The sequence below is a fragment of the Crotalus tigris genome, unplaced genomic scaffold (assembly GCF_016545835.1).
Source record: "Crotalus tigris isolate CLP2741 ecotype Arizona unplaced genomic scaffold, ASM1654583v1 scf7180000020216.623372, whole genome shotgun sequence".
Taxonomy (NCBI): Eukaryota; Metazoa; Chordata; class Lepidosauria; order Squamata; family Viperidae; genus Crotalus; species Crotalus tigris.
In genome coordinates, this window is record NW_024097909.1 from 600132 (window position 1) to 611838 (window position 11707).

Below are 11707 nucleotides of genomic sequence, written 5' to 3' on the forward strand. Positions count from 1 at the left end.
GTCACCTGACAAGCTTACGGCACTTCAAAGCCCGGGACGTGGCTCGTATGTGTTAAAGCAGGGGTCCCCAAGCCCCGGTCCGTGGACCAGTACGGGCCGCGGCATGCCAGCAACTGGTCTGCACAAACAAACAAAGCCCTATCCGCGGGATGCAGGCAGCACACAAAACCACACACCCTCCGGTCCACGGAAAAACCTCTCTCCACGGAACCAGTCCCTGGTGCCCTAAAGGTTGGGGGCCTCTGTGTTAAAGGGTTGCTTAAGTGAGATATTGGCTGACCTGTGAGCTGACGGATAGGACTATCAGCAGTATAAGCATGTAATGGAAGTTACCGATTTCTCAGCAGAAGAAGCCAGAAGGACGTTTCTCTCTCTGAGGAAGGTGAATGAACTCAGCAAAGAGTTTAATTTGGGCACAAACACTGGACTAGAGTTTTTTTAAAATGCAAATTATAGATCCTTTTCCAGTCGAATCCATGGCCTTATGAACTAGTGATTTATTTGGTCACCTTATCCCAACTCTTAGGGCATTTGGAGTAGAACTTGATATTAACGGAAACCCTCTAATGAAATATTCAACACAAAGAGACATCTTGCACAAGCCATTCTGAATACACAGAGAGGCTTTATCTCCAAACAGCACCAGCTGTGAGTAAAAGTGGCAGAGGGAGGGGTCTTCCCCCTTCTTAGAGCTGTCTCCTTAGGGAAGATCAGGGAATGGACCTCCATATTTCCTTCCATGCCTCTTTGGGCTTCAGTTCCCACCTTTTCCCCACCACAGCAAAGAGATTTGGCTCTAGGCATCACAAGGGCCAGATGGGCTCTCCTTGCAGATCCCAAGCCCAGGCTAGATACTGAAGCCTTGGGGTGCCCGCCTGGTGGTTTCGGTCATAGGTTATTTTCCCATTCACATGGCACAAGGCTGAAAGTTTCCCATTTGGGGATCAGAAGATCATGTAGCATCTTTGAGTAAGAGAGCAGCCTGTTCTCAGCTGTTTTCTTCTCTCTGTCCCGGATGGGGGTCTTCCCAGAGGGTGTTGAGACTTCTGGGTGCTGTTAGGACATGTCCAGAAAGGGTGTTGGAAGAGGGATGAGTCAATAGCAAGATCATAGAACTCTGAGGTCCTATGGGGATTATGACATCACCCAACACCTGCAGAAAACACTGGGGCCACAGTCACAAGTGGAAGACATTTGCAGGCCTTGACACTCAGCTCTCCTCTCCTCACCTACATTTGAGAAAAATCATAGAGTGAAAGAGATCATATTCAAACAGACAAAGATCTCCATATTCATCTCAGGGTAGGAAACAGGCTCCTCCCTCCACTCTTTGGAGAATCTTATCTGTTCTGCAGCGGTTTTATCTTAATATAACTATCTTATTTCTTATCTTGCCCTTCACTGACTGTATGGCAGTTTTATTTATCAATAGAAGAGAGTAATTGTAGCTCAAGGTTAAGATAAGCAAGATAAGATGATAAGATAAGATAAGATAAGATGATAAGATAAGACAAGACAAGACGATAAGATGATAATCTTTATTGTCATTTTTTTTTACTGTGGGCACAATGGCACACATCAAAAATGAAATTTAGTTTCCCGCTCTCAAAGTGAAACACATACATTACACACACCTAAAACATACTATGTACAACATATTTATAGACCCACCCTTATACGTAGCAAATAAATATTAAATATTGTCCATCTTGAATATATAACGGAAGGAGGAAGCTTGAGAGTTCACAAGGTTAATGCTGTATGGAATGAAACTATGGTTAATCCGGATGTTCTGCTATGGATAGCATGGAGCCTCCTCCCAGAAGGGAACAAGGAAAATAGGTTGTGAAGAGGATATGTTGTGTCCCAGATAATCTTACGGACCCTGCTCAAGCAGCACTTCTGTGCTATGTCCTGGATGGGAGGGAGGGAGCAGCCAATGATCTTTTCGGCCATCCTCACCACTCTCTCCACCGCCTTCCTGTCTGAAGCAGTGATGCTTCCAAACCAGACTGTGATGCTGTATGACAGGTTGCTCTCGATGGTCCCCCTGTAGAAAGTGGTCAGGACAGGGGAAGGAAGATGCGCTTTTCTCATGCGACGCAGAAAATGCAGGCGCTGCTGTGTCCGCTTCACCAGTTTCTCATTGTTGAGCAACCGAGGTGGCACAGCAGTTAGTGCAGGCCACTTTAGCTGACTGTGTTCAGCAGGTCAGCCGTTCAAATCTCACCGGCTCAAGGTTGACTCAGCCTTCCATCCTTCCGGGGTAGGTAAAATGAGGACCCAGATTGTTGGGGGCAATGTAAATATATATATACATTGCTTACTGGTGTACACCGCTTAGAGAGTGCTTGCACTTAAAGCGGTATATAAGTCTCATAAATAAATAAATAAATCAGTCTACTTGTTAGCTGCACACCCAGGAATTTGATTGTTATTGTTGATGTTAGATAGTTTGGTAATGAAACATCTGCAAGAAATCAACAAAGCTCAGAGAGCACCTAGGATCCTACAATTTTAATTAATTTATTTATTTTACTGTTTGATGATTAAGTTGGAATTTAATTTCATTAGTCTTCCACTCTTTATATGTTTATTTCCTTTGGTTTCAAATAACCTTAAATGTCAAACTGATGCAAAGGATGCATACAAGCCCAATAATAACTGTAATGGAAAATTAAATGCTATGAACCTAAAAAACAATTTTACTATCACTTCTCTACTTTTATCATTAGATGTTCCTTAGTGTTTAGATCTGGTCTCAGGATGATAATGTAGCATTTGGGGAAGAAGATGCAGCCCAGCAACCCAGCACTGGAGGATAAGATGGAGAAGACCTGCACAGCCACCATGTATTTTCCTTTGGTGCTCAGGTAGGTGGGCAGGAAGGAGACCCAGACACTGCAGAAGACCAGCATGCTGAAAGTAATGAGCTTGGCTTCACTGAAGGCCCCAGGCAGGTTTCTGGCCAGAAAAGCCACCGTAAAACAGATAGCAGCTAAGAAACCCATGTAGCTGAGGACAACATAAAACATGGTGACAGAACCTTCATTACACTGAAGGATGATCTCTCCAGGCTGTGAGTGGAGGTCTGAGTCAGGGAAAGGGGGAGAAACCCCCAGCCACAATGCACAGATAAAAATTTGGACAGCAGAACAAAAAAGGATGATGGAGTTGGCCAAGCTCTTCCCCAACCATTTTCTAACCTTGTTCCCTGGTTTTGTGGCTAGGAAGGCCAGCACCACTGTGATTGTTTTGGCCAACACAGAAGACACGGCTACTGAGAAGGCAATGCTGAACACTGTTTGTCGGAAAATGCAGGTGGCTTTCCTTGGTTGCCCAATGAAAAAAAAGGAGGACAAGAAGCAAAACAGGAGGGAGGCCAGGAGGATGTAGGAGAGGTCCCGGTTGTTGGCTTTGACAATGGGGGTTTCTAGGTATTTAAGGAATATGATTAAAATCAAGCCTGTTATTAGGAACAAGAGTAGAGCAAAGGAGATCAGGATGATGCCCAGATGTTCTTCATAGGAGAGGAAGGTTATTGTTTTGGGGATACATTGAACTCTGTTCTCAGTTGGATACTGATGATCTGGGCACTTGGTGCATTTTTCAGTATCTGAGAAAACAAAAATATTTCTTTTATTATATATTTGTTTTATATTCTTTCCTTTCACATTTCACGAAAGACCTCCTCTGTATGACAGTTGACATTGAAAGATAAGAAAGCTTATTTTGACCATTTGTTCTTCAAGAGCAATTCCCACGTACAGCACATTGCAACAATTCAAACAGGAAGTGAACGAGGCATGGGCAAGACCCCCCCCCCAGGCCAGGAAAGGGCACAACTGGTGCACAGGAAGAATCTGTGTGAAGGTCCCTTTAAGGATGGCATCCATCTTCTCATTTTGTAGCCCTGAGTCCAGGAGGACCTCCACGTTATGCACTACTTCCATCCAGGGGAGTAACACCCCATCCAGAGAGAGAGGGCTTGTCCCTAGGGGCTAAAAGCAGCAACTCCATCTTGCTAGGGTTGAGTTGAAGTCAGCTCCTCCCCATTCAGAGCCATACATCCTCTGGGTGTTTGGCCAGCACTACAGGAGCACCATCTTACCAGCCATGAGGGGTGTATGGATGACACCCTACCCTGTGCTGGCAAACGACTCACTACCAGTTTCATGTAAAAAGAAAGGCAGGAGGCTCAAGCCCTGAGGGGACCAAGGGTCTGACCTCTGCCCCCAACACCAATTGAAACCATTTGTGAAGAAAGGAGAACCATTGAAAAACAATGTAGGAAGACCCAGTGGGAACCCTCTCAAGAAATCTGTGGTGGTGCTCATGCTGAATCTGGGACTGCTGAACTGGCCTAAACACAATATTCGTGTTTTATCTCTTAGTGCATAATATGGAAAAATGTATACCCCTCATTTCTCACTGATAGCCTCTTGGTGGATTTTATGGGGATCCCTCTGTTCAGGTTTTCTTGTCTCTTGAACCTGCCTGTTCTCCCTTCATGGGCTCCCAATTAGATCTTTCTGCTCATGTGTCTCTATTATCTTAATAATGATTGACTGATTAATTAGTTGATTGATATAACTTGGTTTGGGTGAGCAAAAGCCATTGACTTGAAGCCATTGTCTGAAATGATATAGGTTCTCCTGCTTGAGCAGGAGAGCCTGGAGTAGAAGACCTCCAAGATCCCTTCCTATTCTGTTCTGTTCCGTTCCGTTCCTTTCCTTTCCATTCTGTTCCTCAAGTATCAGGTGTTCCGAAGAGAGGTAAACATGGAAAGATACTTCCAAACTGGCAAGCAGAAGAGAGATTTCATCTGGCAGAAGTATCCGTGCCCAACTGACCATGCCCTCCTATCTCTTTCTACCTCGTCCTTCAATATATTTTTCTTATACTTCCCATGGTGGAAGAAGTCGGGGATGTTGAAAATAAACAACAACACCAAAATTATCAAGCTTAGACATGTCTGTTAACATGGACATTGGTCAAAATGCTCTGGATGAATCCATCAGCCCTTTCCTGTGATGTCACCCACTTTCCTGAGTGGAGATGGTCCCCTCCGGACAAGGGATGCAGTCGTAGCAGCAAACTGGCTCTCCTTCGCGAGCCCTCTTGACCAATCCAGGGCGACAATTTTCCACACATTTGGACTGAGGCAGAGGCTAAGCAGAAAAACAAGGAATGCCAAAGAAAATAAGTTAGGAGTAGCCTTCTATGGAAAATGGAAGTCAACATGAACATTGGCCAAGTAGTCTCTGGACTTCACTTAGGTAAATATGAAAGATGTCAATGCTGCTAATATTGGATATTATTGCTTTGACAAGATATGCAGAACTGTGGTATTTTTAGAGTTAATTTAGATGAGGCTGGGAGGGGAGGAGAAAGATAAGGAGTGCGTGGGATACTGAACGGAAGTGAATCTTTGCCCTTCAGGCTGATTGGAAAATGTGATTTATGACTACAAAATAGGGGAGGGGGATAGCCTGGAATGTTACGTGCAAGGAAAGGAAATTCAGATCTTGGCACTCATCCATGCAGTGCCGACACTCTGTCACACAAAGTATAAAGACTTTTTAGGATAAACAATGCCTGGAAGTTCTTTGAAGTGTTTCATTAGTCGGAACCATGACAAAAATCTCTACCTAGTTCCAAAATGTTGTAAGGGATAAAAGCACTTGTGGATTCTTCATTTAGTTCTCTTTTGCTTCTGACATATCACATTGCAACAAAAGACTTTTCTACTTACTGTGTTTCCCTGAAAATAAGACCCACCCAGAAAATAAGTCCTAGCATGATTTTTATGGTGCCTGAACCTAAATTCAGGCACTGGTCAACTGAAATGTCTTTTTCCTTTGCTATTTTTTTGGAGAGAAAAAAGTGATGTTAAGGCAATCAATCAATCAACCAATTAGTCAGAATAGAGGTGGAAGGGACTTTGAAGGTCATCTAATCCAACCTACCGCTCAAGCAGGAGACTGCCATTTCAGATGAAAGGCTGTCCAGTCTCTTCTTAAAAATGTCCAGTGATGAAGCACCCACAACTTCTGGAGTTAGGTTGTTCCACTGGTTAACTGTCTTCACTGTCAGGAAGTTTCTCCTTAGTTCCAGGTTGCTTCTCTCCTTAATAAGTTTCCATCTGTTGTTTCTTGTCTTATCTTTTGGTGCTTTGGGAAATCTCAGTTGCTTTTCTTTGCACTTTCTCCAAAGTCTCAACATCTTTTTTGTATCACTATCACATTTCCCAGCACTTGAAGAAGTGGTGGGATTCAGCCAGTTCGCACCACTTCAGCAGAACCAGTAGCTAATTTTTTGTTGCTCAGACCCAGAATGGACTTCTGGAAGTGGCATCCACACAGAGAACCGGTTGTTCACATATTTGAATCCCACAACTGACTTGAAGGCCTCTCTGACCAGTTTTATGGAGATATTAAATTGTAGAGGGGACACCTATGGTCCACAATCTATGTCTTAAAGTACAGCCACCCGGCATCCCATGTTGGACATAGCTGAATCAGCTTAAAACGGTGTTCCATACTACGGCATCTGAAGGACACTTTGGTTAATTCTAGTGCTGAAGCCTCCCAAGCTGCCTAGGAAAGCTATAAGTGTTCTAAACCCCAAATTCAATTGTCAACGGAAGCCTTCCAACTTGCTGACCAGCCTAGCCTAGTTGAAATGGGTCCTAAATCTTTTGAAAAATAGAGGAATAAATGCCCATATTTTACCCACCTTGTTCAGGGACTGTAGCCGTGAAAGAGCACTTTGGCTGATAACCAGTCTCTGTCTTTCAAAAGTCCCCAGTTGCCCCTGAATGGGATTCCCCTCGGGGAGGACCACCAAAACCATGGTTTTTAGAGCTGCTGCTACGTCTCCATTTTGATCCAAGTAGAGTTTCATCTCGGAAAGGTTGCCAAATTCATTCTTCTCCAGAAAGGGGTGGAACTAGAATGGAAACATTCAGGAATTTTAAAAGCAGAAACTGTGGCTTCTTATCTCATGTGTTTTTTTGCTTCATAGCTGAATCTTTCTTCAAGAGCTGTATAATTGGCAAATACTCTTAGTTGGGAGAACGAGTTATACCACTATTGCCAAGGATGAAATTTGGCAGCTAGGTGCCTCTACATTTCAACTTGCCTTTAGAGTAAGTGGGGGGGTGTTACTTTCAAGTGGGTTAGATGGAGAAATAAAACGTGTACGATTCTGCTGAAGACCGTGAGAGCCTGAAACCTTTTCAAGGACACCATAACAGATGTTGATTTGAAGCAGATGGTTCCCATAACAAAATGACCTAGTTTATATGAACTACGTAAGATGTTGGGGGTTTGGCTGGGGAAATTATTGTTTAAGTCTATGAACTGGTGTTGGAGCCTCAGAGTTAGTTTTGCTTTGACATTACCATGCAGTGTATTCAATAAACAGTCAGATTTTCGGAGACGGAAACAACCTGGAGTTATACTAGCAACTTTTAGACAAATCTATTTTGTTGTTTATTAAAAAATACCCTGATTTCAGAAAAACAAGTTGCCAAGCTTGGAGATCTCTGTTCTAGTCCAACCTCCTGCTCAAAGCAGGAACCTTATACCATCCTAGTCAAATGAGGGTCCAACCTATTTTTGAAGACCTCCGGTGATTCAGTACCCACAAGTCTGGGAGGCAAGCTGCTCCATTGATGAATTGTTCTCACTGTCAGAAAATCCCTTGTTCTTCTTGATTGGATCTCTCTTTAAAAAGCTTCCATCCATTGCTTCTGTCCCTGCACTCTGGTGCTTTGGAGAATAAGTCAATCCCCTCTTCTCCGTGACAGCCTCTCAAGGACTGAGGACAGTTGTCATGTCCTCCTTAGTCCTTCTGTTTGATAGGCTGTACATACCTATGCATTTATTTAAAGGCTATACATTACCTCAATTGTTCATCATACCATTTAGTTCCAGATACTTTATTATCCTTGTTGCTCTTCTCTGCACACTTTCCAGGGTCTCAACATCTTTTTATTTAAGTATGCAATCATCCTTTTTTAAAAAAAACTAGTAGTGTTTAATATCAAAATTGATTTTCGTGGTATTGACCTTTTGGAACATTATACCTCAGGGATTAGATTGGCCAAGCCTGTTTTGCCTTTTATAGCGCAGGGAAGTTGAGAAAGTTTCCCCTCCATTTGGGTTCCTATTCAACAGGAACTAAGTTTGATGGATCCTGGTCTGGGCCTCCTTTACCTGCCATGGCTGCAGCCCTGGAGCCCCCGACCTCTCTTCGCCCTCCTTCCTCCTCCTGGATCTGGAGGAATACGCAGCGTTCAAAGCGTGGGCCAGTGTGTTAATGACACTGTATACATGGTAATAATTTCTGACCCTGATCCTGTTCCTTTCCATCTGGGTCTCCAGGGGGGCTTTCTGGGCGCATCTTCTCCGCCCTTTTAGAGAAAAGACGTGTTTTGACCAAGAACAATGGAAATATGCTTCTTCAAATTGGGGTTCCACAAAGATATTGAATTCAAAGGCATGTTTATGTGCTATTTCTTTTCCCAGGAAACCAAAGGTCCAAATACTATGGACGTATCTGAGGAGTCTGTCCTGTCCCACTGGGTGAATTCCTAAGCCTGTCATGATCCAGACTTTCCCTTCTGTCGGTCCTGGCAAGTTTTCCAGCGTTAAATGGAAAGGAAGAAGCCTGTCCCAAAGGGAAGCGTATTCTATGAACTGAACAAAGACGTTGACTTGCCTCCAGTTGGAGAGGGCATCCCTGAAGGGTGCCGTAGGTGTAGTTGTTGAGATTCGTTGTGATATAACAACACAAATTGCATTCCTGACAAGCGAAGGAGTAAAACGTTTTATGAAAGTATCTCCATTCTCTGTGTCCGAAACAAAGAGACCAATCAAGGTCCATCTGAAATGCAGGAGCAGCTGGACAATCCCGGGGTGCTGGATCCCGTCTTTGGGGTGCATCCGGTGGAAAAAAGGGAATTGTCTTTTATCACTCAGAGCCTCTGAAACTAATCCATAACTGATCTGTAAAAGCCATAAAGAATGTTGTGTTATATTTGGGGTCTTATCAAGACCAAAATACTAGGTTTAATAAATCCAACTGGATTCTCATGAATACATTAGCCTAGTTTATTATTGATTGACCCTTAGATCCTATCAATATATAGTATAAAAATTCAGAACATTAACAAGACCATATTTAAAAATAGAATTAAACAAAAAATAAGTGAAAATGAATAAGAATAAATAATTCAAATCATATTTCACCCCTTGCAGTTTACTGCAATCAGACCCAGACATGTAGGTCTACTAAAAGGAAACCAGGACCCTCCAGGGAACACGGTGTGGCTGGACACCATCAAAACGGACACCAGCCGGAGCAGAGAAAACAACTCAAAGAAGCCGGGCCAGATGTGGAGGGACCACCTGGCCCATGGAATCGCCAAGAGTCAGTCGTGGATGAATGGATAACACCAACGTCACCATGTAGATCTGAACTGAAATGTTTTGTTCAAATAAAGGGTTGTGTTATATTTAATTTTTGAATTCTGACTCCACAGGAAATAGGCTGTTTTCATATAAGGATCCCAAAAGGGCATCGGTATAATGTGCGGTCTGAGGTATTTATTTCTCTCTTTCTTATACAATTGACATTGAAACAATAGATGTATTGTGTCTTCTATCTCTAGATCTCCATAAATACAGGAGCCTCAGTGGTTAAAATGCAGAATTGCAGACTGGCTCTGCCCACAGCTAAGTTTGATCCTGACCAGCTCAAGGTTGACTCAGCCTTCCATCCTTCCGAGGTCGGTAAATGAGGACCCAGATTGCTGGGGGTAAATAGGCTGACTCTGTAAACCGCGTAGAGAGGGCTGTAAAGCACCGGGTGAAGCAGTATATAAGTCTAAGCAGGGCTTTTTTTTCTCATAGAACGCCCAGAACGGAGTTCCAGCACCTTTTTTGGATGGAACCTTGTAGGATAGGCAAGGCGGGTTGTATGACATGTGTGAGTTCTGGCACCTTTTTTTTTTTTTACAAAAAAAGCACTGAGTCTATGTGCTATTGCTACAACTCTGTGCATTACAAGAGACTTGGTTAAACCTTCAATACTTAACCATTGTGCCCAGCTGCTCAGATCATGTTAAAGTTAACACCACTCTAAGAGGTTTAGGCATTTCTGCATTTAAATACTTCTTGAATCTCCAAGGACCTATGCTGGGGTCCTTTTCATAGACTTCAGCTCGGCATTCAATACCGTCACTCCAGATATTCCTCTAATGCCTGACCACACTTGTAAGTGGATCATAAGCTTTCTAACAGACAGGATGAATGCTTTTCATGATTATAATCATGATTTATCACTTGCTGCTTATGCACCGGAGACAAATTCCTTGTGTGTCCAATCACATTTGGCCAATAAAGAATTCTATTTGGAAGATTTGTTTATAGTGGCTCATCCATTTCAATCTTATCGAGGATGGCTTTATCTTTCTTTGCTTCAATATCCCTGATTCTTTGTGCTGAAATCTTTTTAATTTCTTCTCCAACTGTTCAAGAGCCTGGGAGACCCACAGCTCTTAATATAGTTTGACAGTTGTACAATCCAAGTGGACTTTAATTGAAATTTTGTCTGTTCTAACAAATGGAATGTTGGGAGTCTGTCAGTTTCCATAGCTATAAATTTGCACCAATAATTATGTTCCCTGTCTATAGCCAAAGAACAAATTGTAGACTATCAAGGCAGCATCTGTAGTCCTCTTATCCACCTCCAAAATACTTCTCCAACGATATGATTATGTTTATTCTAATAGTGATATATTTTGGTTCCAAACTTCAGCCCGATACAAGAGCATGGTGTTAGCCTGGGTACAATAGGCTTTAATAAATGGGGCTAAGGAAGCTGGAGAGCTATGATTTTTTTTAAGTTTGAGCAATAAATTCACTCAAGCCCTTGCTCTGAATGAGATCCCTTGATGACGAGGAAGCAAACCACCCTTTAGGTAAGGAAAGGTGTAAAGTCTCTCTCTTGGCTCACCACCAAATAGACGTCTATGGCTACGATGTCATTTCTCGGAGACCTTAAATTTTATTTTGATGTATTAATAAACACGGAATTTTTATGAGAGTACAAGCCAATTTTTATATACTCCCTAAACAACCCAGCTTGCGAGTATTATAATTACAATATAATACTATATTGTAAGCTGTGACAAGCTGTTACAATTCTTAGTACCTTAGGCAGGTGTAGTTGAGCGTCCTTTATTAATCCAGGTAAAGATGTTAGTGTCTAACAAGGATTCAGGGATGCACCCTTCCCTTCCCCCTTGGAAAGTGTCGATCCTTCTTCTCCTGGCCCCATTGAGCCCAAACCTCCTCTCTCAGACAAGAGTTTGCAGATCGGGCTTGGATCAGGGCCAATGGTCTTGGTTCCATTTGAAGGGCAATCCATTCCCTCCACAACATTTCTCACTTTTACTGGGTCACTAAGATCTATAAAGGCAACTAACTGTTGTTTCTCCTGACTGACATATTTTGCCATTACTTGGTTCCAGACAAAGCAAATGTAGTAGACTATGTTTAAAACCTGCCTGTTCTTCTGTTAGGATATACTAGTCACCTACCCAGCTCTCAACTCTACTCAAGAAGAACCTAGCGAGTATTTTTAGCACAACGTCTACTAGAGGAATGGGCCACCAATTGCTAGGTTATTTCTTTTT